Source organism: Halyomorpha halys, unplaced genomic scaffold (genome assembly GCF_000696795.3).
Source record: "Halyomorpha halys isolate HHAL.00 unplaced genomic scaffold, Hhal_1.1 Scaffold27.1, whole genome shotgun sequence".
NCBI lineage: Eukaryota > Metazoa > Arthropoda > Insecta > Hemiptera > Pentatomidae > Halyomorpha > Halyomorpha halys.
Window position 1 is genome coordinate 1,540,270 of NW_027115109.1, and position 26,527 is coordinate 1,566,796.

The 26,527-nt window shown below is 29.6% G+C and overlaps 1 protein-coding gene across 1 annotated transcript in view; it reads right to left on the minus strand.

The window, feature by feature from the left end:
- Lim1 (LIM homeobox 1) overlaps positions 1-26,527 on the minus strand; it is a 250,567-nt gene that overhangs the window by 108,436 nt on the left and 115,604 nt on the right. The gene's annotated exons all lie outside the window — the stretch shown is intronic.

Below are 26,527 nucleotides of genomic sequence, written 5' to 3' on the forward strand. Positions count from 1 at the left end.
AAACTTTTGACTAAATATTATTAAATAATAGTTAATAAATAAAAATAAGCAATTTTATAATTAAGGTTCGCATGACTGGAAGATTTTCAATACATCCTCAGATACTTAGCAAATTTCACTAACAATATTATTCAGTATATAACAAATTACTAATGAGCTTAAATATCTATAGAGCAATTACTTATCAATGTTGACTTCTTACCAAATTATTTAGTTAATTGTTAGGATTGGATGTTAGGATCTCTCCCCACTAGTCCAAAATAAAATTCTAACGGTAAGCATTGTTATCTAAAATGTTAAACATTTACACTTAAAAACTTTTTAAAATAAATCCATATTTGACTCTATTGTCATATAAACTCTGATAAGGCTTAGAAATCTGATATATAAATCTATGCATTTATTATTGTTTATACTTCTAGACATTTGTAACATTATAATTTTTTTTTTTAAATTCTATATGGTTCATCAGTTTAAAATTACTATTAGATTATAATTATTATCTTTAATTTAATTTGCTAACGTTTCGGCCCTTTGGCCATTATCAAGGAGACAACCTAAAAATTGCTTTCACATTATTAGAATACTAATCCCTCACATAATTCCAATATTTTTAATATACCTCAATTATTGACTAGTCATAATTCTTTTAAAAAATTTCTTTCATTGGCCTGATTCTCTATGTCATATAATTATAAATTAAAAAAATATATCAAATTAATATCATAACATTCTATTTAAATTTTATAAAATGGCTTTTCACAAACAAAATATACAATCTCAATCAATCCAAAAAACTATTCTGAAATTTTTTTTTCTCCTAGAAACTTCAAAAATACTAACAATAAAACCAATTTTCAGCAGGTTAGGACTCACTTAGTTACAGAGCATAATTATCTCTATATTACTTATATTTTAAACTTCCAATTTATCAATAATGTCTGTATTGAAATTAACTACCCGTTGTATGTTAATAATATTTAAATAATTTATTATATATATTGAATGAATGAAATTGTTAATGAAATTTGCAGTGTATTTGAAAATTTGGAAATGGCCTCGAATCATTGATTTTTGAACTATAAGTAATAAAGTTTATCCTCCCTACATCTTAGTAATAAAAAATAACAATCATAAAACAACAGCAATATTACTTTTATAGCTAAAGTCTACTATTGGCAGTAGATAAAGACTGAAGGGTTGGTATGGTATGACCAATCTTCATAGCCCATCTTCCCTCCTCGCGGATTAAGTGAGGTGAATCGGACTTTATGAATATGTAAGAGCCGGAATGGTATATATGTATATGTATGAGGGTGAGAAGGTAGAAATAGTTTTGATAGGGGCACCGGTAGTTAATATTTCGTTTGTATGCTGACCCTCCTCAAACTACTGTCAGATCCTCATTTTCTATTCAGTGCCTGCCAGCTACACGCCCACAGAAACAACCCGCCTTCGGGGATGTACGAAAAAAAAAAAAGTAGAAAGTGGCGTGTAAAGTTGATGTCTGACAGCCTTTTTGTCGAGTTTATTCCGGTACACTATCAGAGACAGTGTTCTTAATAGGAATCTGTCCGGGTGAAGAGTTCGCATTCGGCCAGGTGTCATGGTTCGTATACGGGATGGTCTAATAAATAAAAAAACAAAAAAAAAAAAAAAAAAAAACTCTGACCATTACCTCGAATTATCGGTAGTTTTTTTTTCTGTGGTGATAATGAGATGATAGCTATATTGTTAAAAACATATGATACTTTTACAAATAAATTTTTAAATATTAGGCAACGTAGAAATAAAAATAATAATAAAACAAAAACGATTTTTTTTTTCGGTAGCAAATTTAGATTTTAATGTCAATCAAAAACCATTCAGAGTACGAAAAAAATAGAAATAACAGGACTTTATTGTTTATTTCTTTTGTTTTTGTCTGCGTTTCTTGAACTATTTATGCACCCCGACTTGTGGTTCATTTCTTTTTCTTGCCAAACAATGAAATTCTAGGATCTGAACAAAGTCATTCTGACAAGAGATCACGAGGACAGAATTAGTTATAGATGGGACGTACGGAAATAAATAAAAAATCTCTATTCTTATTGGCGTACCATCAAAATATATAAAATAATCATAATAGCAAATAAAATGAAATAATCATTATTATTTTTTTTAATATTCCAAAATAAAATTTATAGATATAGACAAGAATAAATAATATTATAAATTTTAATAATATAAAAATAATTAATAAATACCCATTATCGTTTCTCTTATTCAGGCAACTTAAATATTAAATATTTTATTTAAAATTATTTCTCATATTTGTTTAAGGAAAATCGGTTTTTGTTAAAACGAACACCAGACTAAGGTTACGTTCTACATAGAAAGTTTATTTTTCCCAATGTTAGCTACAAATGCTCAAATGTGTTGGTAAAAATTCAAATATAAAGATTTATTTATGATGATAATGTCTGAATTCGATACTCATAGGTTATTAATCAGGTTGAATGATCTTTTCTGGTGGAACATTCTAATTAATAATATATTTTGGAAAATTTAAGGTCGTTGTTGCTCAAATTTATTTAAAGCAAAATTTCCCACCTGGAAGTAATCTCTGAAAACTGCCCATTTCTAAAACAAAATTAGGAAAACGGGCCACTCTTAATAGCGTTTCTAAGAAATTTTGAGTTTAAAAACCTCTCTGAATAATTTTTTACCATAAATTACGCCGTTTAAAGTAGGTTTTCACTTATCTAATTTTCCAAATTTGCGAGTTTTTAAATTAATGGTGGGGATGACAATGTTCCTAGTTTCTCGTCTCAACGTCCCCGCACTGTGTAGAATTTTTTAAACTTTAATAAAAATTTACATAAATTGTTTTAATTATATTATTATTAAATAAATCAAAACTTGTATCCTTTTTTGTCTCAACACTTATTTATTTCATCAGTCCAACGTTTCGGCCATTTTAGCCATCCTCAAGGACATCTTCAATTATAAATTCTTCCCCACATTAAATTTAGAATTTCTTTTGCAGGCTATTCTGCCCAAATATGGTAGTGATTTTGGTGGATAATTTTAAAATAAGAAAAATAAGATAATTATGATTTTAAATTTAAAAAATAGATTTTTAACTTATAATTAATGAATGACCTGGGCAGAATAGCCTACAAAAGAAATTCTAAATTTAATGTGAGAAAGAATTTATAATTGAAGATGTCCTTGAGGATGGCTAAAATGGCCGAAACGTTGGACTGATGAAATAAATAAGTGTTGAGACAAAAAAGGATACAAGTTTTGATTTATTTAATAAATAAATTGTTTTGTTATTATTTAATCAGTTTTATTTTCTCATTTATACATACCGCAATTGTAACTGTATTTTTTTTTATTTTAATACTATCTTGTATATTTTTGTGTTCTTCTTTGTCTGGATATATGGTATGAATTAATATTCGAACACTGATACTTACTATAAATTGTATAATTTATCTTCAATAAAAAAATTTAAAAAATGTATACGTCGCAATGCAAAAACAACTCCTAATGTTTAAATTTCAAACATCCACCTTACCATACGATTGTTATGTTTGAGTGCAGGGAGTCTAAAAATATTTCTTATAAAAGCAAAGTATACACAATGAGTCAAAATATACGTAGGATTCGGAATATTCTCCTTTTTTTCCTGTTTGTTTTGCCATAGAAAGAGTGAAAAAAAAATGTACGGTTTAATTGAAGCTTGCGCCAAAGGGAAACTAAAAAAAAAGGAAGAGAATTGTGAAGAGAGCACGGACGTCCGGCAATCGGTCAGTATCGATGAAGCGTAGCAGCGGCGACGTGGAAGGGAAAAAACCCGACCCCCGTTAACTTCAACATCATCCCGTTCAGCTCCTACATCTTCAAATATTCAAATAGGAAGTCTGAAGTTTTATTTTATTTTTATTTTTAATGGATTTTATGTGATTATTCGAGCGCATTATACGTAAAAATTTTTATTTTTTAAAACATATATTGTGGTTATTTTTTAATTAGTATGACAATAACGCAGTTTTTTTATTTGTTTGAATTTTCTCATTTCATTTTCCAGTTCCTCAATTACTGGTTATCCGTGTTATCCAAGCATATGCTTATCCGAGGTAGTTGAGATTCGTATTAACTGATAAAGCAAACATTCCACAGAATAATGAAAATTTATTGTCAATTATCGTGTATAAAATATATTAAAAATATTATGTGCAAAATACGGCAGAAAAAAAAGTGAAAAATATAAAAAATAACTATTCACAGTGCAGCACTTTATGTTTATATAGTTCCGTATACATATAAGCAAATATAGAATATAGTTAAATTTAATTTAAAAAAAGTAACAACGATTTTATAACTATAAAATATAACATAATAACATAAAATAACATATTATTAAATTATTTTTATTTTAATATTTAATTATCTATTATTGACTTCATCCGAAAGGAAATCTCATGCGTTCTTATTTTTATTTGTTAGGTATAATCAATGAAATATTGTTCTAAAACTTCCATTATCAGAACATAAATAGCTTGTCAATAAAAAAAAAAAAAAAATTACAAAATATAAAAAATAACTGTTTAGAGGCAGTTCATTATAAAATTACTTGACTTACTATTTTTAAATAAAAATAAAAAAACAGTGGTTTCAAAATTAAGGAAAATAATGTTTCCGTTCAGGCTTAAATTTTAATATCAAAATATTAGTATAATAAAGTTTAATTTTTAAAAATTTAAAATTTTGAGTTCTAAAGATCTAGTATTGGGACTCTTGCCAATCATATATTATAATATGATTTAATATAAATAATGTTTGAAAAATATTATACATAAAAAAAAAAAAAAAAACTGTACCACATGAAGAATCAGGACTTCAGTACTTTGTACTGTTTCTTGAACAACGGCTGTGCAAGGAGGTAATTTGTTATATATTATATAGGTATAATAAAGTATTATATATAAACAAGAAAAAACGCTCATAAATGTTTTCTAGTATTATAAAATCTTGGTTTATTGTTGTTAATTAAATTCAACTATATTCTTAATATTGCTCGGATATGTATATGGAAATATACAAAAATAAATTGCTGCGTTGTGCATAGTTATTTTTTATTTTTCACTTTTTTTTCTGCCGTATTTTGCACATAATATTTTTAATATATTTTATACACGATAATTGACAATATATTTTCATTATTCTATGGAATGTCTGCTTTAACGTGGTGATGGAAAATAGAACATTTGCTTGTAATTTGACTTGTATAAGCCTAGGGTTCGTTGCCGCTCTTGAATGTTCCATATTCATAGCCAGAGCTTTGATTTAGTGGTAAGGTTTCTGTGAAGCCGTGTTCTCTTCTCGCATCATCTGTAGACCCCCCTAAAGGAATCACTACCTACAACTGTTAAGAGATTATCATTTAGATTTTAAGTTTTTTTTTAATATTTCATTATTGAATAACAATTCACAGAATTAGCTTCTCGTAAAATTAAAAATGCGTATATGATCGGAGTAGGACTAAAAAAAAATAAAATAAAAAATGTAAACCAAACAAGTTATGTTATGATTCAACAAAAAAGCTAGTTTTTTAAAAATAGAATATATATATATATGATTACAATTATTTGATTAATTATCCTATGAAATGATATTTTTATGGATGAAATAAATAAAATGTGAATATTAATTAGAAAAAATAAGTTTACTGTATGATCCATTTTAAAATTGACCATCAAACTTTTTTAGGACTTTAGAGTACTTTCTAAAAAAATCTGGGGATACCATTGAAAATTCTCTCCAGGATTTTATTTTCTTAAGATACTTCAACGTTTATTGAGTCTAGACATGAGGTTCAACCAAATATCATCTAAATGTTTTGGTCAGTCAACGTAAGAAAAACATCGAGAGAACCAAGCATTAAGTTCCCTAAGCACATTTTCATTAACATACGCTTGAAAATGCATAACCATTATTCCATTTATGACTCTAAAATGTGACTGGAACAAAGTACCGTGTCAAATTTGGTACATTAACTCTTAAAGGACGAGCTTTAACTGCAGATTAAAGCATAAACCGTCAACATACCTTACTTTAATTGCCAATTAAAATTTCATTGATGTCTAAGGTAGTGCTCTAATAACACTAATATTAATAAAAATTCTTTCATATTATGAAATTTTGTTTTGACTGATCGAATGCCCTTAGTCGGAAAAGTGGGATATTAAAATCCACTTACTTCTAGAATATCGAGACGTCTTGTTACTTGAAAGTATAACAAGATAACAATTTTAGTCCAAATATTTTAAGAGTTTAAATGTGGAAAAAATTTAAACACTTTAAAACACGTATACCATAGTCAGATGTTTATATATTAATGCGAAATATACACTAAGGGAGCGTATTGCGATAGTAAAAAACATCATATATGATTTTAAACTGTAATACACTTTTCAAGGTCTCCTGTGCTGGGATAACCATGGTTTCTAGTATTTTACTTCTGGTATGCGAGTACGTGACCAGTCCATCTCAAGAACTGTAAGTTGTGCGAAACTGAATTTCGTACTTAAAGAAAGTAAGTATGCGTGGGATATTACGGTAAAGGTTTAGCTAAAATCGACTTCTCGGGAGTAAAACTTAATATAATAAATTTTACGTTTCTTATTTAAATTATCTGGAAATCGGCTACAGCGAATTTGAAAAAATCGTAATGTTAATGCAGAATTAAATAGTCTTCACAATGAGTTCATTTATTATCGGTTTTATTCTTAATGTTTTTTTTCAAATAGATAGTATAGCTTAGTATCGAATTTTCAAAATAATTTCCCCCAAAGCTGAGTTGGACAAACTGTACACGAGCACTGAGTAGCTGAGTACGACTACTTTACTTGTACTCAAAAAGAGTGCAGTACCCATACTCAAACATTTTTCAAGTAAAGCAATTTGAACGCAAGAAATTAACCAGATATTCATAGAATACTAATCATACTCATTATGCTGTACTTTGAGTTCCCCATATTATTTTGAATAAAACTTTTTTGTATTTCTTTCCTTATGTTATAACTTTATTTCGCTTTATACTAAGAATTAATATATATTTTTCCTCTAAATATTTTATTAATTTTTTTTATGAATATGAAAAGAATTAATTTAAACATTTTCAGTTACATAGTATTTAAGTGGAAGAAGAAAAATGAAAAATTGATTTCAAGTTTACTCACAAATGCTGATTTTGAAGAGAAAAATATACCCACATTTAAGCGTAAAATTAAGCAACAAATACAATTATGTAAAATTTAATTGATTTTATTGACAAAGAAATATCAATTGATCAATAAAAAAATATAATTGTAGCTCAGATGTTGTGATGGAAACCACAATAAATAAATTATATAAAAATGGTTTACTGAACTAGGCATTAGTAGCTCTATATTATATATATATATTTTTTTTTGTCAAGTCTTGGGCCCATAAATTCTTCTAATAAATTTTTCCAGGCTAGGGAGACATGTTATCTCCATTCCGTCTTAGCCTTTCCAACTTCATGATTTTCTCCTTTATACTCTCCTTCTCCAAACCGTTATTGCATACTATCTCTTCCAAATATTTAAATTTCTTTGTCACTCTTACCTGTCCATATTTCGTCTCTATTACTTTTTTGCCGTATTTTTTTCCCGTTGTCATACATTTTTTTCGTAGGAGATTTGTAGGACTGCTTTTTTCGCTATTTCTTTCAGGGTATTTATTTGACTAATTGCCTCTTCCACTGTTTCCGCCAGGAGGGCTAAATCATCTGCAAAGGATAGGAAGCTCACCTTTACGTGGTCTTTCTTGGTCCCTACTTCGGCCCTTGCGTTATTTATTTTCCAGAACTCTCATGATTTATCGAGTACTATGTTAAATAGTATTGGTGACAGGTCTTTAGTGACTTTATTATATGCTATATTTTTTTGTTTTGTAAAATTAAAAAAAAAAGTTTATAAAATGGATAACAATTCTCTAAAAGCCGGTAGTTGAATAAGAATTATAGTACATTTGGAAGGTTTAAGGATACTTAATTTAAAACTTTTTTTTTTCTTTTACCTGTAAATAGATTATTACGCTACGTGATTCCTCACTGTCGTTTAACATAAAAGCAACGATGCCTATTATAAATAGGCTTTGCACCGTAGGGTGTTACTATTTACTTTATCCAATTCCTTCCGAAGCGTAAAGGAAAGTGAAAACATTCAAAACGGAAAAAGACCCCTTATGTTTTTTCAGTAACCGAAGCCACGGGTATGGGATTACAGGGGAGGAAGGGAGAGGTGGGTAAGTCTTTGGTGAGGGGTAGTTCTGACAATAGTGAGGCGGCTCATCCTTGGGGCCACATGGGATTCGAACTGGCAGAAGTCGGCCAATGTTTTTGAAAATATCCGAGGTGAAAGGGTAGCCCTGCCTGAACTAACACTACTATTCCGATGAACTTAGGCGGAAAAGATCCTATACCTCCTTATTGTCCAGAAGACCACACAGGAGTGAAGCCATCTGGGTTCAGGGTAAACATAGCTACCCACTTTTACTATTCTTGTTTTCGTCCTTTCGCAAATCTTCGTGCAATAGGAGTCCAATAAATATTTTAATGGACTATTCACAATCACTCAAAATAATGTATACATTTAAATACTTTTAATTTCGTCTTCCACTAACAGCCATAATAAGTCGTTAATGTTTTACAGAAATTTGCATGCATAAAAAGTGCATTTCAAATTTCACGTATTACCACAAATGGAGACATTCAACATTCATCATAAAAGAAACAAAATAAAGATAGGAACCGTTAATATCAGAAATTTAGATGATAAGCGATAAAAATTCATATAAATGATACTACATAACCTAGAAATTCAACCATTGTTCTTCAATTTTCAACAGAGCCCTGTTAATTTAATTATTTAGACATAAAATGTCTTTATAAATTTATATTAGTGATATGTTAAATAAAAAATAAACCACTAAAGTTAACTAAAAAGATTTGAAACAATGTATTTATACCGAATCAATAGAATTTTAAAATATACCATCTCAAACTAGATTTAATTAATGAATCCTATGGTTAGGTAAATTCTTTAATTAATTAAAACAAAGAGAGCACAAACATTTAGTTCTAAAACAGTGCTAACTGAACACAAACGTGTGGATGCAGCACAAGCGTCCTTTGATTTGTTCTCAAAAGCCGACCCGCTTGGCCACAAATTCCGGCCAACTGGTCCAACCCAATCCAAATAAGTCATCTACACGCTTACGCATGCGCGATTTTGCCATAGCTTGGCAAACGTGTAGTGACAGCATTAAACCGGTGAATGTGATTTTTATCTTTTTTTTCCCTGATCCCTGAATTGACGAATCGTTTACTGCCTACATATTAACAGGTATATCAAAAACCTAGGAAGAAGGAATAATTCATTAATATCTTGAGAGTAATTTTAGTCCATTTTTTTTTTAGTTTGTGCTTTTATATTAAACTTATTAAACAATAGGTTATTCCCATTGAAAAAAAAATATAAAAATTTGTAATTATATATTCTAGTTATTTATAAATTAATACCTACAAAGTAGCCCTCCGTAATTGCTTTATAAAGAATTAATTAACAGCACTATAGTTATACAAACTATAATCTTTAATTTAATGACAATAACTATCATAAAAAATAAAAATCAATAATTCTTAGTATTACTATAATAGTCAACGATCGCTCCTCAATTTAAATTATATTGGGCATCTATTTATTTCTACTTATCATCTATTATTTCCGAATATTTTGACTATAACTCGAAAGTTCCATCGAAAACGTTCAAAACAAACAATATATTTTTTTTAAATTCTGATAATATTTAATTGTTTTGCATTATACGTGAACCTTAAAAGGATGTATTTTGAAAATATTAAGTTCTGGGTTCAAACAGAAACTAGAATTAATTTCGTTTGAGTAATAACTCACTGTGGAATCATGAAAAATAGTTTTTTGTATCTCCTTTTTTTATAAGCTGTAAAAAAACATTGGCCTGGAACAATCGCAATATACTTATTATAAAACATTTTTTTCAACGAATCAGAAAACAACACTTCATCACTAAATAATAACTGAATTATTAAGACATTGCAGATTAATATTTACCACTTGTCACAAAGATCTTCGTAACTGCTGTACAATGATTACCTAAAAAAAAATTAAAATTATTAGATAAAAGAAAAGTTTTATTTTAATTATATAAATTTGATATTTCACTTCATACATTATTTTATTATTTTTTTTTTTCTTTTTCATTTTCGTTTTAGTATTTTGTATTTTATAAATTATTACAAAAGACTGATCTACATGACAGCAAATTTACTTTTTTTCTATATTTTTATACAGTTGTAAATAACAATAAATAAATTAAAATAAAAAAATTATAAATTGAATTATTATTTTTATAACTAGAAATTAATTCATATTTACAGTTCATATTACAGACGCTTATATAGCAGCGCTTAGCGGCGTACTAATAGTCAAAAGTGTTACCAAATCATATTTCATTTCATGTTTATCATTTCTTATGTTATTTTTGTACCGGCAGACAGATGTTGCCAACTGGTTGGACCACATTGGTTGTACTTTTATGAACAAATAGAATTTAAAAAATTGGTGCGACGCACGAATCACTATTTTTTGTAATTAAAAAAAAAATCAATATGAGAAAAAGGAAAAATTTTGAATAAAACATTTTTATTTTTCTGTTCCTATTAAAAAATATATTTAAGATTCTTGAGGTGGAAATAACGATCATAAACTTTTTTCTTGCCAAAAATACAACAGTATAACAAAGTATAAGGAAGTCGTAACCATGGAATCGGGAGAGATCGGGTAGTCTCGTTTTTTTCCGATTCAATTCTTCCTATATTTTTACTCATTTCTCCTTTAGTCATTCATCAATTTTTTTAATATTCAATTTTTTTTTATTCCTCCATTATTTAGTACTACCGATGATTATAACTGGTTATTTCAAATAAAAAAAAGTATTTTAGATGTAGATTTTTCAAACAATCTTCTATTTTGCCATCTCAGACTATTTTAATGAAAATAAGACTTATCTTATATTAAAAAAAAAAATAATAAATTGAACATTGATATACTGAGTCTAAACAAAATCGTTTGAGTGGTTTTCGAGAAAATAAAAAAAATTGAAAAATATACTTTAAAGTGGCCCTTTCCTGGTCTGTCGATTTTATTGAAAATGTTGCTGTCATATACCAGGCATATTCCCGCCATAAATACATAATTTCAGTGCACCATGCAGCTTAAACACAAATTCGATTTTGATAACACCATAATTTTATATCAACTAAACAGTAAATTTTAAAACACATAAAATAAGTTTGAACCAACACTATGTAGAGATTTTAAGTAAAATTAATTTATGGAAAATATGGGTAAATTTTATGTTACTATTTACAACTAATTTTAATAATGAAAGAAATAGAAATTTAGAACAAAATGCAATTTGAAATAAATTAATTATAAGCTTGAACTGAGTTTATGGAAGGTTAGAAACATTTTGTTGATAAGATATTAAGTGTTAAGTTGATCTAAAATTAATGAAATTGTGACAATATAGGTAACTAGATATAAGCTTAGGCAAGTTTATTGATAATTAATATGATTTCCTATTAATTTAGTGTTTCATATATTTGACTTGTTATTAATGATCTGAGCAGAATAGCCAGCAAAACGTTTTTAGATAATTGGATTTGAGGTGTAAATTTATATTTAAGGTATGTTAAATGATTAATAATAATCTTTTTGTTAAAATTGTTACAAATGAATGTATAATAAAAACTGTTGATATAATGAAGAGTATTGAGACTTAACTTGGATACAAATTGATTTATTTAAACAATAAATACTAGTCACAAGAAACTGAAAAGATTATATATTAACTGTTAACACACTTCTTGCTTTCCTTAATCTTGTAGTACCATACTACGTTATTTGTAAACAATTACAATGAGATTTATTGAGTTAGTTCATCAAGCCCTCAGAATCTTCCCTCTTCATTTTCCCTACGTCCCTTTTAGCTTTTAAAGAAATTTTTCTTCATCTATACTTGCCTCATAAACAAAAACCCTATGTTTTATGTTCAAACATCTCAGCTTCTAACATTTTGTTAACTTACCAGTTCATTCTATTTTTTACCGCTGTGATAAACAAAATTTTAAAAACTTCTTCATCATTTGTCTTTCCATGGTCGGTCTTTCGCATTAAAGATGTTATTAAAGTATTATAAAATATAATTTTTATATTCTTTGCACGCCCCGAAAGAAAAATACTTATTATTAGTTTAACATCAAGTGTAAAAAGTGACAGATATTTTTTTTTATCGTGTAAAAGAACAGTATACAACACTAAAGGATATAATTAATAATATAAGAAATTTCAATAAAGATATTAAATAATTTAAAATTAAAATTAATTATTACTATTAGATTATATGATTTATAATCGATTATTCTCAACCTCACTGTTTGTGTCAGTATCGTAACATCAATAAAGTCTATTTAAAAAAAATTTTGTACACGTTAAAATGACGATTTCATATTAGAAAAATTGAGTAAAATAAGTTTACACAATCTGAATTATAGAAAAAATACTACCCTTCTATTTCTATTTCCAATAATCGAATAATAAAGAATAAATAATATCGATATCCTTTCAAAAGTCAAAGGTCTTCCAGCGGGGAAAGGTCTGAGGCAACTTGGGGTGGACAATCCCGGAGTGAAGGAATGTTCCTTTGTCTTATTACTTTATTTAGTTATTGGGTTTTGATTTTATTTTGTTATTTATTTATTTATATTTATAATTATATTATATTATTACATTTTTTTAAAAAGATTTGATGGAGTCAAGAAACAGAACAGAAGATTCCTTAATGAATATGAATATATATATTATTAGGAACAACTTCATTAAGGATGTTTATTTTTTTATTAGTAGTCGATATATAGTTTTATTTTATTGATAATTTGAAGTCGTTTTAAAAGCTTTAAGAAAGTGAAAGCATCCGTACAAAAAGGATAAAAGATAGAACTGATATCCTATCCATGTTAAAAAAAAATATAATAAATAGCAATATATCCTTAATTTGTAGTGTTGTGTTAAAACATATACATAAAATGACACAGACAGAACATTTCATCAGAGATATCCCCCGTGCCATGGATATTCCGTATAAATGAAACCACTGATTTTACACACCGGCTTATCATCAAGAAAAAAATAATAAAAACAGAAAGAAAAAAAAAACGTAGACTACTGTCACAAAAAGCCGCAGCAGTAAAACATTTTCCCTTTTCAGTGAACAGGTAAGAGGGGAGAACATTTCTTGAGGAGCTCTCGGTTGAGGGAGGAAGAAAAAAAATCCGAAATAAAATAAAAAAAAGAAAGGCCTAAGGTCGGTTGGTTTCGGATTAGAAAAGGTTGACTAACAACCGGCGGTTAATTTTCCACTTGTGCCTTCCCGAAAAGTGTTTGCTTTGCCACCACTCAACAACTTACTCAATTGGACCTCCTTTCGAGCCAATTACTCCAGGCCATTCATAATTATGATCCAGTTGAGGGGGCACTAAGTGTTCCAACTTGCCCATCTAATCTCGATTTTCTCACCCAATTTCCCACTCATCGATTTCCGTCGAACCGTCAAAATTAGCGTTGTTATCCCCGGGCATTTCCTAAACACAAAGGGTTTATTCGCCATTAATACCTCTTGTCATTTCTAGGGTATTGCATATCAGATGATGATATTTCGCTCGATTTGCTGGAAGGAAAAAAAAAAAAATAAATAAATAAATGACCGTTCACATTCAATTTTTGAAACCGTCAAAGTAACAAAGCTAATGATAAATTTAAACATTTTAAAAGAAAATTCAATACATTTTTAAATAAATAAAAAGAAACTGAAACATACATTTTCCAATTGAACATCATTACCAAAAAATTACACAAAATAATCCAATTATGAAGGATAAAAAAAGATTATTAATAATTATTTCAAGTAAAAGAAAGAATTAAAAAAAAGAAAGAAAAATTGGGCAATACTTTCTATGGAAAAAGTGTACAATACAAGGAATACAGTAAATGTCATTAAAAAGTAAATATTGAAGTATTTGAGTGCACGCTATATTAGAAAATTCTAAAATTTTCTCTAATTTGACTTCCATATCCTTAAAACTACTAAGAACACTAAAATACTGCACATTACAGCATTATTTAAATAAGAGAAAATATTCTAAAATAAAGCTCTTTGTGTTCAATAGTTTTTGAGATAAGAGTTTTTCTAAATATTTTTTTTTTCGAATAACAATAAGTCAACATTTTGTGAATTTATTTAGGCGAATATCAGGGAAACCGCTGCTGCTACTTAATCGAGAGCTTATATTAAATAGTTATTATAATAGAATAATTAATGATACTAATTTTGGTAATTAATTAATGATTAGAGAGCGCGGTGGCACTGTGGTGAAGCACGATACTACTATCTCCAAGGACCCGCGTTAGAATCCTGCAGGGCAGAAAATTGTTTTGTTACAGCCGTGAGTCAACCCTGTTTCGGAGCCCTCCTGGAGTCCATCCAGCCTTATAAATTGGGTAAAACTCTGTCGTGCGAGTATGATTCTGACCAAATTGTTCGTCTAGTAACAGTAATTCCTTACAAAATACTGCATCCGTAACCCTTCATGGGTTCTAGCGGTACAGTTTTTATTTTTGTATTAGTGATAGTGATATCAAATAATGATAAATATAAATATAAATAATAAATGATTATATTACGTTTTATAATATATAAATCAGTTTCTTATATAAAAAAAAACAAGCTGGAATACTTAATTAATTTAATAATGTTTATGTTCTCACTGTCACCCAACGCCTCGGAGAGTTGTCGAAGAACACAGCGATTTGTCATGATCCCTCTGCATCGAGGACACTCCTCAAAAATTTGAAACAGATATAATTACATTGTAGAATTAACACTGAGGTGGACGTAGGAGTTCGTTTTTGGAAAAAATGTTACTTTTTAAATTTAATAATCCTTTGACTGGAAGAATCTTAAGGTATTAACTTGATTTAGTGAATGATAACAATTTCTTCCTTCTTACTGTATAATAATTTATTACTTATTACATAGCAACGTTTCGGGAGATTTCCCCCATCTTCAGGCTGCTAAAATTAAATTCAACAAAACTATAACCATGTGCTTGTAACAACAAAAAACAAGTTTTTTGATAAATTAGTGTTTTAATTACAATTGTTGGTTTTTTTTATATAATGTAGATTTTAATTTTAGTCAATGTTTTTATAATTGTAAAAGAAAATAATATTATGTAATGAATAGAATAGAAATGGTTTGAAAAATTGTTAATTTTAGTTTTAATGTTCATCTTGGTGATAAAGGAGGTAGGAGAAAATTAATTTTTAGCCTATATGGTTGCTATCACATTGGAATATAACCTTCAGAAAGGTAATTGTTCTCCTGCAATGTAGGACATTTGAAAAAAAAAAAAATTTTACTCATTAATGACAATAATTTTATAAGATATTAGCTAATAAGACTTATAGGAGAATAATTATATGTTAAAGATAAGTTTTTTGTTATCAGGTAAATAATTTATAATTAGTTCTTGAGTGTAAATGATATAGTAATGTTGTTACAAGCACATGGTTATAGTTTTGTTGAATTTAATTTTAGCAGCCTGAAGATGGGGGAAATCTCCCGAAACGTTGCTATGTAATAAGTAATAAATTATTATACAGTAAGAAGGAAGAAATTGTTATCATTCACTAAATCAAGTTAAAGTTACTTTTTAAAAATCGTATCTCGGGAACTATTGAACAATAGAATTAGGGATCATATTTTAGCAAATTCGCTCAACTTTAAATGATATTCTGAAAGCTTTTTTATTGTTGCAGTTAGTTTTTGTTATTGAGCACCGATTGAAAAATGACTTTTTTGTTAGGTTTTGTAATCGCTGCATTTTTATTTTAACTATGGTTGTCAGACCTATGTTGATTAGTAAAAATATATAGTTTTTATTAAATACATCAGAACTTGAGGTGAACTAATTTTTTTTTCTCTGCTTCTTGGAGTGCTCGGTTACTTTGGCGGTGAAAAGCCTATGGTCTATAATAGATTTTTATTACGGTCTACGATTATTTCTCGTGCTGTGTCGGCCCCCGGTAGAAGTAGATTTAAGGCGGCGTAGATTGTATAGCGAAGATGGGAGGAGTCTGTTGTTAATTATTTTGTTGTCGGAGGGACTGTGGGAGCCGGAGACGACGCCAGTAGGCTACCCCCTCAGCCGTGTCCAATCCTGGCCACAATGCCGCTCCAGTCTTTGTCCAGTACGTCTCAATAGTCCTCTCACTACCTATACCTTCCAATCCCCTGGCTACTTAACATGCTACAAACCTCTTTCGGATATCGATTATTTAAAGTATTATTTGAATCGATCATTCACGACCTACTTCTGGGCATAATTAAATATATTAAACATTATAAAATATAATTATGAGTGATAGTTGACCGTGGATGATAAATGAGGAGAAGATGGTTGGGGGTGCGGTCAATGAAACACAAATAAGTATGATTAACTTATTTTAATGTGCCGACGTTTCGGCTAGAGTTTCTAGCCTTCTTCAGGGCTAAAAACAAAACAAGATAACAACCACAGTAGGTATAGAAAAATAAAAAAATATAAAAAGAAAGTATAAACAGAATAATTTTACACATACAATGAATAGTTTTACAAAATAGAATTAATAAAATGAAGTGATGAGAGAAGCGGGAAATAAAATGTATACATAGGTAATTGAAAAAGCGGGTACAATAACTTACTTAAGGAAATGAAATAAAATTAAAGTTATATAATGCAAAGAAGTGTGAACATATTAGTTATTATTAATTTAAAATTTAAATATGAAAATAAAATGAAAATTGAGAGGAAGAAAATATATGTAACAATAATAGATGATAAAGAGGCAAATTATAAGTATAGTGTACAAAACTTATAACGCGGGCAAGGAAAATGGATAAAAGTGGAGAAAATAAGGGGAAAGAGTAAAATAAGATAAAAGTAAAGAAAACAAAAAAGAAGAATGAAAACCAACCCGTTCGCTGAAAGGTTGAGCGCCTAATGGTGGCAGCGCAAATAGTGGTCAAACTTAGAATTGTGAAAAGCCGTTACAGCAATGACTAAGTGTTTTTTATAAAGAAAACGTTACGTGAGGGTGAAAATAAAAAATAAAAAAAAATTAGAAGAAGAAAGCGTGTGAGAGGGTGATGACAAAAGGTGATTCCCCTTACATTTGTAATTCTTCTCAATTATAAAATATATTTGTTTTACGTAATTCAATTTTTTTTTTTAAATAACTTTATTGAAATTTACAACTGCATATTACATAATACATTTAGTAAACATGGTCTTAGTTAAAAGGGAGTGTTACAGGCGTGTAGAGCAAATACCCATTGGTAGCACTCTAATGACATTTTACATTAGCTGGTCTCGTGGACATCTTCTTTTCAGGCGCCTCAGAGGATTGTCAGGAATAGGATGCAAGGTTAGAAACTAGGTGGTTTGAGTGGTTAGGGAGTTTATAATGGAAGGAGTGATATCTGGTTCGGGCTAAATCGGTTACATAGGGAACATTAAGGTCTTTATGTATGATTTTATTTGTGACAAAGTAAGGAGCATTGAGGATTTTACGAAGGATTTTGGGTTGTTAGGATTGAATACCAGAGGAATTCGAAGGTTTAGTGGAGCCCCAAAGAACTCCATATGTCCAGATTGGCCTTATTACAGTCATGTAGAACAGTCTTTTGTAATGGATTGGAAGTTTAGAACGTTTGTCTAGTAACTGCTGTAATAGTCGAAATTTAACAATAACATAAACAAAGAATTTAAAAAAATGAGCGGAATTTGAAAAGTGACAATAATTATTAGTATAGATCTTTAAAATAATAATCATCAAAGAAATAATTCGAAGAATATTTCTTAATATTCTTATAGGAGATACGATTAGGCAGAGCCCCAAAATAATAACAATAAAATACAAAAAATTCGATTTATACATATATTTTTTAAATTGTTAATTGTGTATCATTTCTATTTTGGAAAAATGATAGTAATGTATAATGGGCAACTAATTCAGAAACGTTCAAATGTAAGAGAAATGTAAACGAGCGAATATTTATTTCTGAAAATGAAATAAAATGTATTTTTTTAAAAATTTAAATTTGAATTTCTAATACATTTCGACAAGTAAATCGAAAAAAAAACTAATAAAAAAGTATACTCCTTTAAAACACTCGTACTCCTAAGTGATTCGCACGAAAGAATCAAAATTCACCAAAAGTCTTCAATTCTCAATTCACGTAAATCGAAATTGTGGGAGTAGATCTATACAAAACTGTAATTCGCCCAATAATGAATGAAATATTTTGCTTCCGTCTGATACTACACCAGTGAATCCACTGCAAAATTAGAGGTCATTCAACACATATCTCTGGGGACACTAAACAACTTTGTACAAGTATACAGACATAAAACCATCTTTTTCTTTTACTCCCATTTTAGACGATCTTTTCATACAAAATATAGGATATTATGACAAGACACCACTAAATTGATAAAATCAATCGAACATACCTAACATAAAATGATAGACAATACGTGAAAACTCCAATATTGTAAAAAAAAATTTATTATATATATTATTTCTAACCAAGTTAATTAATTGTTTATTTGTTTATTAAGTGATAAACAGTGATTTGAGTTATCCTAAAGGTAGATTATTATAAGATAGTTATGCAAGTTATGAATGCGTTAAAATAAAAAAAAAAATAAAAAAAAATAAGAACAGAAATAATAATATAGAAGTAATAAAAAATTGACAGCTAATCATTATTGTGACTAAGACATAAAGGGAATGTTTTGGGACTGATATTGAAGACTTGAGTATCGACGAGGGTCAGTGGAGGAAGTTATGTAGGTCACGAATGTTCATGATATCAGCATTGAACCTCTACCTTCGCTTTACCATATTTGACTAGGTTTGTTCCAACATAAGTCAAAACTATCATCAAACTCGAGCCTGAACGCTGAACGGTTTCCCATTCCATATCCTATACGTGCCCGCCTGCTTGATGAAAGTTTTGAAGAGTTCTGGAACAAGCCTAATATAATTTTTTATTATTAAAAGTACATAATACAAAGAAGCGGTTAAAACCCCTAGCTTCCGCTATTCAACGATCCATCCACCCTTTTGCCTCTTCTAGGGGATGAAAAGTCATCAAAAGCTACCGTCTTAAGTGAAAAGTAAAGAACCAAATACCGACAGCCTAATAATGTCACATTAGCATAATGACCCATTGACCGGATGTCTCATCGTTCACAGGAGACCCTACGGAAGCGAAATTATAGGTTAAAGATTTGAAGGATCGCGTCCTTCTTTTTTTCTGACGTTGGCCCCGGGGCACAGGCATTAAGGCCGGTGGTAAATGGGGGTTCCGCTCCCACCGCGGCTACCTGTATTAGTTGATTTATTGAGTGGCACAATTGCTCACATTTAGATCAGTCTTCAGAGAGTCATCTTGAAGTCTCGTGGAGCTGGGGTTAAAGCCTGCATGCCTAAGATCATCAAGAATGTCTTAAAGCATAATTTTCTTACCTGTTTTAAAGTCATAATAAGAATATTATACACATGAAAAATGAATTTTTTTTTCCCTGCTCTTTCACTGGAGGCTCGGGTAAAAACACTGAATTTTGATGGTTCTTCTAATAGCAGCTATTAGACAAAACCTTATTTTAAAAGGACTGAAATGATTAATTGAAATGAATGTTTGATTTTGGTGAATGATGAATCCAATATCGACAAGTGAATGGAAGGAAACTTCAATCATCACTGTAATCTGACTCCAATTTTTTTTTTTTTTTTTTTTTTTAGTTTTACTTACCTATATATGTTATAAATAGTATGGGGAATTATTATACCCGTGATAAATTTTGAGTCTGAGTTTTCAATGCACGTTATAGTAGCCTAAGATAACCCATACTCCATTGTTATCGAGTACAATTAGTGTCGTATAAATCAGGTTCATTCTCCGTGAAATCTGCACTCAAATTGGTCAACTTTTGAGTTCCAATGAACCAAAAAACCTGGAATTTATTCGCAAGTTACATAAAGTATATTGAGATAACCGATAAAATTTTCAAAACTGATACACTCAAACCTATCAAATATTTGAGTTTCATTCAAAAGTTAAACGGCTCGTTATTTAGACCGAACGGCAAGTGACTCGAATACTCAAAATCACTTTTGAAACTCATTTTTAGTTGCTGTCCAATGAAACTGCTGTTTGACTTCTAAATGCTGATTCAGAGTGACGCATTCTTATTTTCGTTAGTATTCCATTAAACAACGACTTACTTTAAAATACTTTTATTTTATTGAGCCACAAAGTTCTGAAGCAAGTAACATGGTATCCTTGGCCATATCACGTTCTCCTAATGACTATTTTATAACAACCTTTTAGTATGGAAACTATTAAAAATGATTTACAACTCATAATGCAACGTTTATGACTCGGGTTAATTTTTAATTGTATAAATACAACAAATTTATTTTATTTAGTATGTCCCTATTAATAATACAATTATTAAAGTTTCATTTAAAAAGTTACTTCACTTTCGTTCAATTTATTCCAAAATGAATTCAATTTTCACTTATTATACATATACGTATATACGTATATACATTATTAGATCTCCCAAAATTGAAATAAAATTCAAATCTAATTTTTAATTAATTTTTAAAACTTTGGTTCATATCATATTATATTATTAAAAAGATATATGTATTTGAATGTTTTTTTATTTTTATTTAATAATTTATTTATTGTTATTTACAACTGTATACAAATATAACAAGTAAATTTGCTGTAGATGACATAGTGACGTGATACAAACATGTGGAAAATCTACCCACTGATGGAACTCCAATAACATTTCTAGAGGAGAAGATCTCGAGGCCATCTTCTTTTCAGACGCCTAAGAGGATTACTAGGTAATGAAGGAGAAGCCAGGTTAGAACCAAGTGGATTTGGATGGTTGAGAAGTTTGAGAAGTCAAATCGGCAACATATGGAACATTGAGGTCCTGATGGATGACTTGATTTGTGACAAAGTAAGGAGGATTAAGGATTTTATGAAGGATTTTGGACTGTATGGATTGGATTCGGGAGGAATTTGATGGTTTAGTGGAGCTCCAAAGCTCAACTCCGTATGTTCAGTTAGGCCTTATAATGTCATGTAGGTCAGTCTTTTGTAATGGATTGGCAATTTAGACCGTTTGTCTAGTAAATGTTGTAATAGTCGAAATCGACGAGCAGTTTCTTGTATTTTTAGTCTTGTATGAGGATTCCATGTCAGTCGTTTGTCGAGATGTAGTCCTAAGTAACGGATCTGTTCGACAGGAATAAGAGGGATATTATTAAAGGATACTGCAGGGCAAGAAGTCATTATTTGAATGTTAAAATTTAAAAACCTGATCATAAGAATGAAAAAAAAGTGTTAACTTTTTACCCAGTTTTTGCAGAAGAATGCCAAAGTGTTAAGACGTGCGTAAGACCTTTCGAGATAAAATTTAATTTATCACTTCTGACTCACCTTTAATAATTATTTTTAGCACGAAATTCATTTTTGTTACGAATAGAAACAGTATCAGTCACGGAAATATAAAAAATAACACTGAGAATAGTAAGCAGTAGAAATATATTATTTCATTTTTCAACTGAAAGGTCGTCTGTGGTATCTCAAAAATAAACTCAAAAAAGTAAAATTGATTAGAAGATTACCCAATCTATCAAACCTGAATGTGCAATAAGCCATGAGAACAAAAAATTATTTTTATAAATATTATAAAAATATTTTAATGGCTATCTAATCATTATATTAATAACTATCATTCTTCAATTAAAAAAAAATGAATATACACATATAGGATATGTTCAGTGGTTCGTATTACATATAATAAAAATAAAAACAGAATGCCATATGCACTACACATATTTTGCGTTTATAAACCCCTCCCCTAAAGTGGTCCATGGTTACAACCCTCCTGAAGTTGTATGATCAGACAGCATACTGCCCTCTAGGTTGAACACAATGGTCTCTTGAGATCAGATGGCTTCTAGCGAGAGAACAGTGGACACATATGATCTGTTTGAACGTGATTTGCATGCGAATAGACAATATCTCTTCATGAGATTCGGTTCAGTAGTTTGAGTTAAAATTGTATTTATGTTATTATTAATAGCATTCAATATAAACATAAGTCTAGGATTTACGGCATCCATTGACACAGCTAAATACTGTTTTATATTTAATTTTTCTCACCACCATGACAGTATTTTTAAAAGAAAAATTAACTGCTAAGGTATAGGTGATAGTTGAGTGAGTGAAAGTAAAAACCGACTGTTGTCATAACAACGCTTTAAAAACGAATCCATTTATTTATGCGCTTTTCTTCATTATCTTGTATGTATCTATGATCTAATTTATATATATTATTATTTTCCAATCTTAAGATTTCTAATGGTATATTATACGTTTATATTACTACTCTTCTTTCCACAAATTTATTTTCAGGTATGGTAAAAATGTATCATTTAGTTAATTTTTAAATTATTTTACAGTTTATATTTATCATTTCTTCATTATTGCTGAAACTATAATAATTATTACTATTGTTTAATTTAATTTTGTACAATTTCATTTGTGTAGCCAGACAAATTCTTCAAAACAAAAAACTTTAATTAGGACTGCAAAACGCACATAGAGGAGTTCATTGCGCAAAAATCTGAGAAGTTTCAGGAGGACGGAATTAAAAAATTACCTGAAAGATGGCAACATGTAATAGATCGAAATGTGTCATATATATTTGATTAAAAATATTTGCAAGACTCTAAAGTTTTTATTTAAATCAAAAGTAAAAAACGCTACGAACTTATTTTACAACCCAATACATGGTTTGATTTTTAACCTTCTGTAGATATATATATCTATTCATTATGTTATTTATTAATTTTTTAATTATTATTATTTTTTTTAATATGAATGTAATCATTTATCACTATTATCTATTGCCCAACAATGGCAGATTGTAATATTTATCAATAAATAAAGTTTTTAAATTAAAAAAAAAATATGTTACAGCGTTGTTAAAAATATTTGTGTATTGCAAGATGCTTACATACAAGATACATTGTAACAGGAAAGTATTCATACAAAATAATTCAAATATTTATATTTCCCATACAAAATGTTTACGTGGGTATATTTTCCTAGTTGAATGGTTATTGCTTGGTGTAGAGGACGCGAGCTGTTTTCTATCACATATGAGAAACGGGACATATATTAGCCATAAAGCTGCCCACTACACCTGCTTCTACTCCCACTTGTACGGGCACTAAGCGTTTATCTCAACGACCATATTTCCCATCTTCATTTTTATACTCCGAGCGTAAAAGTGGGCTTTAAGGTAAAGCACCTTACAAGCCATAACAAGTTATATTGTAAAAAGTCCTAGTGCTAATTACATGCTAGTAGTAAATCCTGTAGACGCCCAATTACACGCAGATTAGACTATAAAAACTAATAAACATTTATTTATTGATTGACATTTACAACTGTATATAAAATACAACAAGCAAATTTGAAGTAAGATCATAATGATATGATACAGCATGTAGAGAAATTACCCAGCATTAGAACTCTAAAAACATTTTACAATATAAGGTCATGAGGCCATCTTCTTTTCAGGCGCCTCGGAGTTTTGTCAGGAATGGAAGAGGAAGCAAGGTTAGAAACTAGTGGGTTTGGGTGGTCAGGGAGTTTATAATAGAAGGAATAATATCGGGTTCTGGCTATATCGGTTTCATAAGGAGCATTTAGATCTTTATGGATGGTTTTATTTGTAACAAAAGAAGGGGAGCATTGAAGATTTTACGAAGGAATTTGGATTGTAAGGATTGAATACGAGAGGAATTCGGAGGCTTAGTGGAGCCCCCATTTTTATCTCATAGTGGTGTCGAAATTGGAGGATAAAAATAAATCCCATCAAATCACCTTCACTCTTCGTCATAAACCTACTGAATGCCCTGCAGTATCCTTTAATGTTGCTCTTACCACTGTAGAACAGATCCGCTATCTTGGATTACATCTGGACAAACGACTAACCTAGAATCCTCACACAAGACTGAAAAGACAGGAAACTGCACGTCGATTTCTACTATTGCAGCATTTATTAGACAAACGGTCTAAACTTCCAATTCATTACAAAAGACTGATCTACATGACTGTAATAAGGCCTATCTAGACACATGGAATTGAGCTTTGGGGTTTCACTAAACCTTCGAATTCCTCTCGTATCCCCAATCCTTCGTAAAATGCTTTGTCACAAATAAAAATCAAACATAAAGACTTTAATTTGCTATATGTAACCGATATAACCCAAACCAGATACCAGTCCTTCCATTATAAACTCCCTAACCACCCAATGCTTCATTTCTTGCTTCATCTTCCATTCCTGGCAATCCTCTGAGGCACCTGAAAAGAAGATGGCCACGAGACCTGCTCATGTAAAAACGTCATTAGAGTGCAACCAATGGGTAGTTTCTCCACACGCTTGTATCACTTTATAAACTAAAATCAAATTTACTGGATGTACGTATATGAATACACAGTTGTACTGTTTAAGAAAACCTTACCACACAATTAAAGGATTTACAGTACAACTGAATTCGGGTGTATCACCAGTTTCCCTAGACTGTTGTCGTGTTAGGTTACTTACTCGTAGATTGTATTTTGTTTTGTTTTTTTCTTTTGTCTTGTGTTTTGGACTACTTAAAGAATACAATCAGTAGCCAAACTTTTACACTTCTACTTTTCACTTATTTTAGGCATGTTGTAATAAATTACTGTAACTAAACTTAGAAGTAAACAATAACAGACAAGTAAACAAGAAAATCCGCTAGGAGATCTTATGCATTTAACATGACTTTAAATAGAGCTGCTCACAATCCTATACTTATAACATTTAACATGGTAAAACATTTTACATTTAACACAATATCATGAATACCCCTACTGAAGAAACTAGACGGGCTGTGTTATGAAGTCCTTCCACACACCTCAGTCGCCAGACCTATTTCCAACAGATTTCCTTCTGTAGAAATTTCGACGTAATTTAAGGAAATGTAAACGTAAATTTTTTTGAAAATGATTCTCTGGTCAATAGCGAATTTTCTGATTTCATATATTAACAAACCCCTGAATTTTGAAGTTCTAGAAATGAAACGTTAATATCACGTTTATGGAAAATGAATAGAAAATGTGGTTAAATGTTTTGAATAAAAATGTTTTGCTTTCATAAAGTTGTTTTACAAAATAACCTTAACTAATACAATGGCCAAACAAGGGGAAGGGGGAGTTTCCCATGTGTATATGTTCTTAATTGTAATTCATATAAACTGTCATTCACTACCTTCTAGTTTCTTCACATTCTTGCTCCCCATTTCCCTCCTCTCTTTCATGAACCTCTCTATTGTCTATGAAGCTAGCAGTATCTAGTATTAACTACGCCAAGCGCACGATCAACGCAGGTGTCTTTTCCGTTTGTTATACGTTTATAATAGTTCTAAATCTAAAATCACAGATTAGTAACGAAGAATTAAATGTCCTTATCATAGAGATCACAAGACAAATCGGACTTTTTCATCAGTTTTTTATCTTTATGAAACATAAACCGGTCATAAAATCTAGCGATATTGTCTCTGTAATTCCAAGTATTGAATAGATTACATCATGAGCAATGTTGGATAGTAGCTAACGGTTTAGACAAAAGATTCGATACTTATTGGTTTGCAATAAAAATCAGTGATTTGGTTGTTATTGTTGGAAGGCGTAAAACTTGTTATCAACGCCTCTGCTTTGTTATAATTATAAGGTTTATATATTTATTACAAAAATAATATAATTTGGTACCTAAAAAAAAGTACCAATTTGTCTTTAGTTTCCTTACCATTGTGTTCATGAGTTAAATGAATAATTTTAAAAACATTTTAAATAAGATTTAAGATCACGAAAGTATTAAAAAATCGTGTTAATTCTTGCATAGTAAATGGTACAAGAAAGATTAATAATAACATTAAAGTAATTTTTCAAGAAGAGGAATATAATTAGGATGAAATATTTAAAATCTGGAGAAATCTACTTTATTGCATTTCTTTATTTTATTTTCACAGCCTGTTAAGTGACATTCTATTGTGGTTTCGTCTTCCTATAAGATATCCATATATTAAACATTCAGAAAACTCGATATGATCAAGAAAAAAGTCCAAATAAAGTTAGGATGAGTTAGGCAGGAACGGAAGCGGGTAGCGTATTT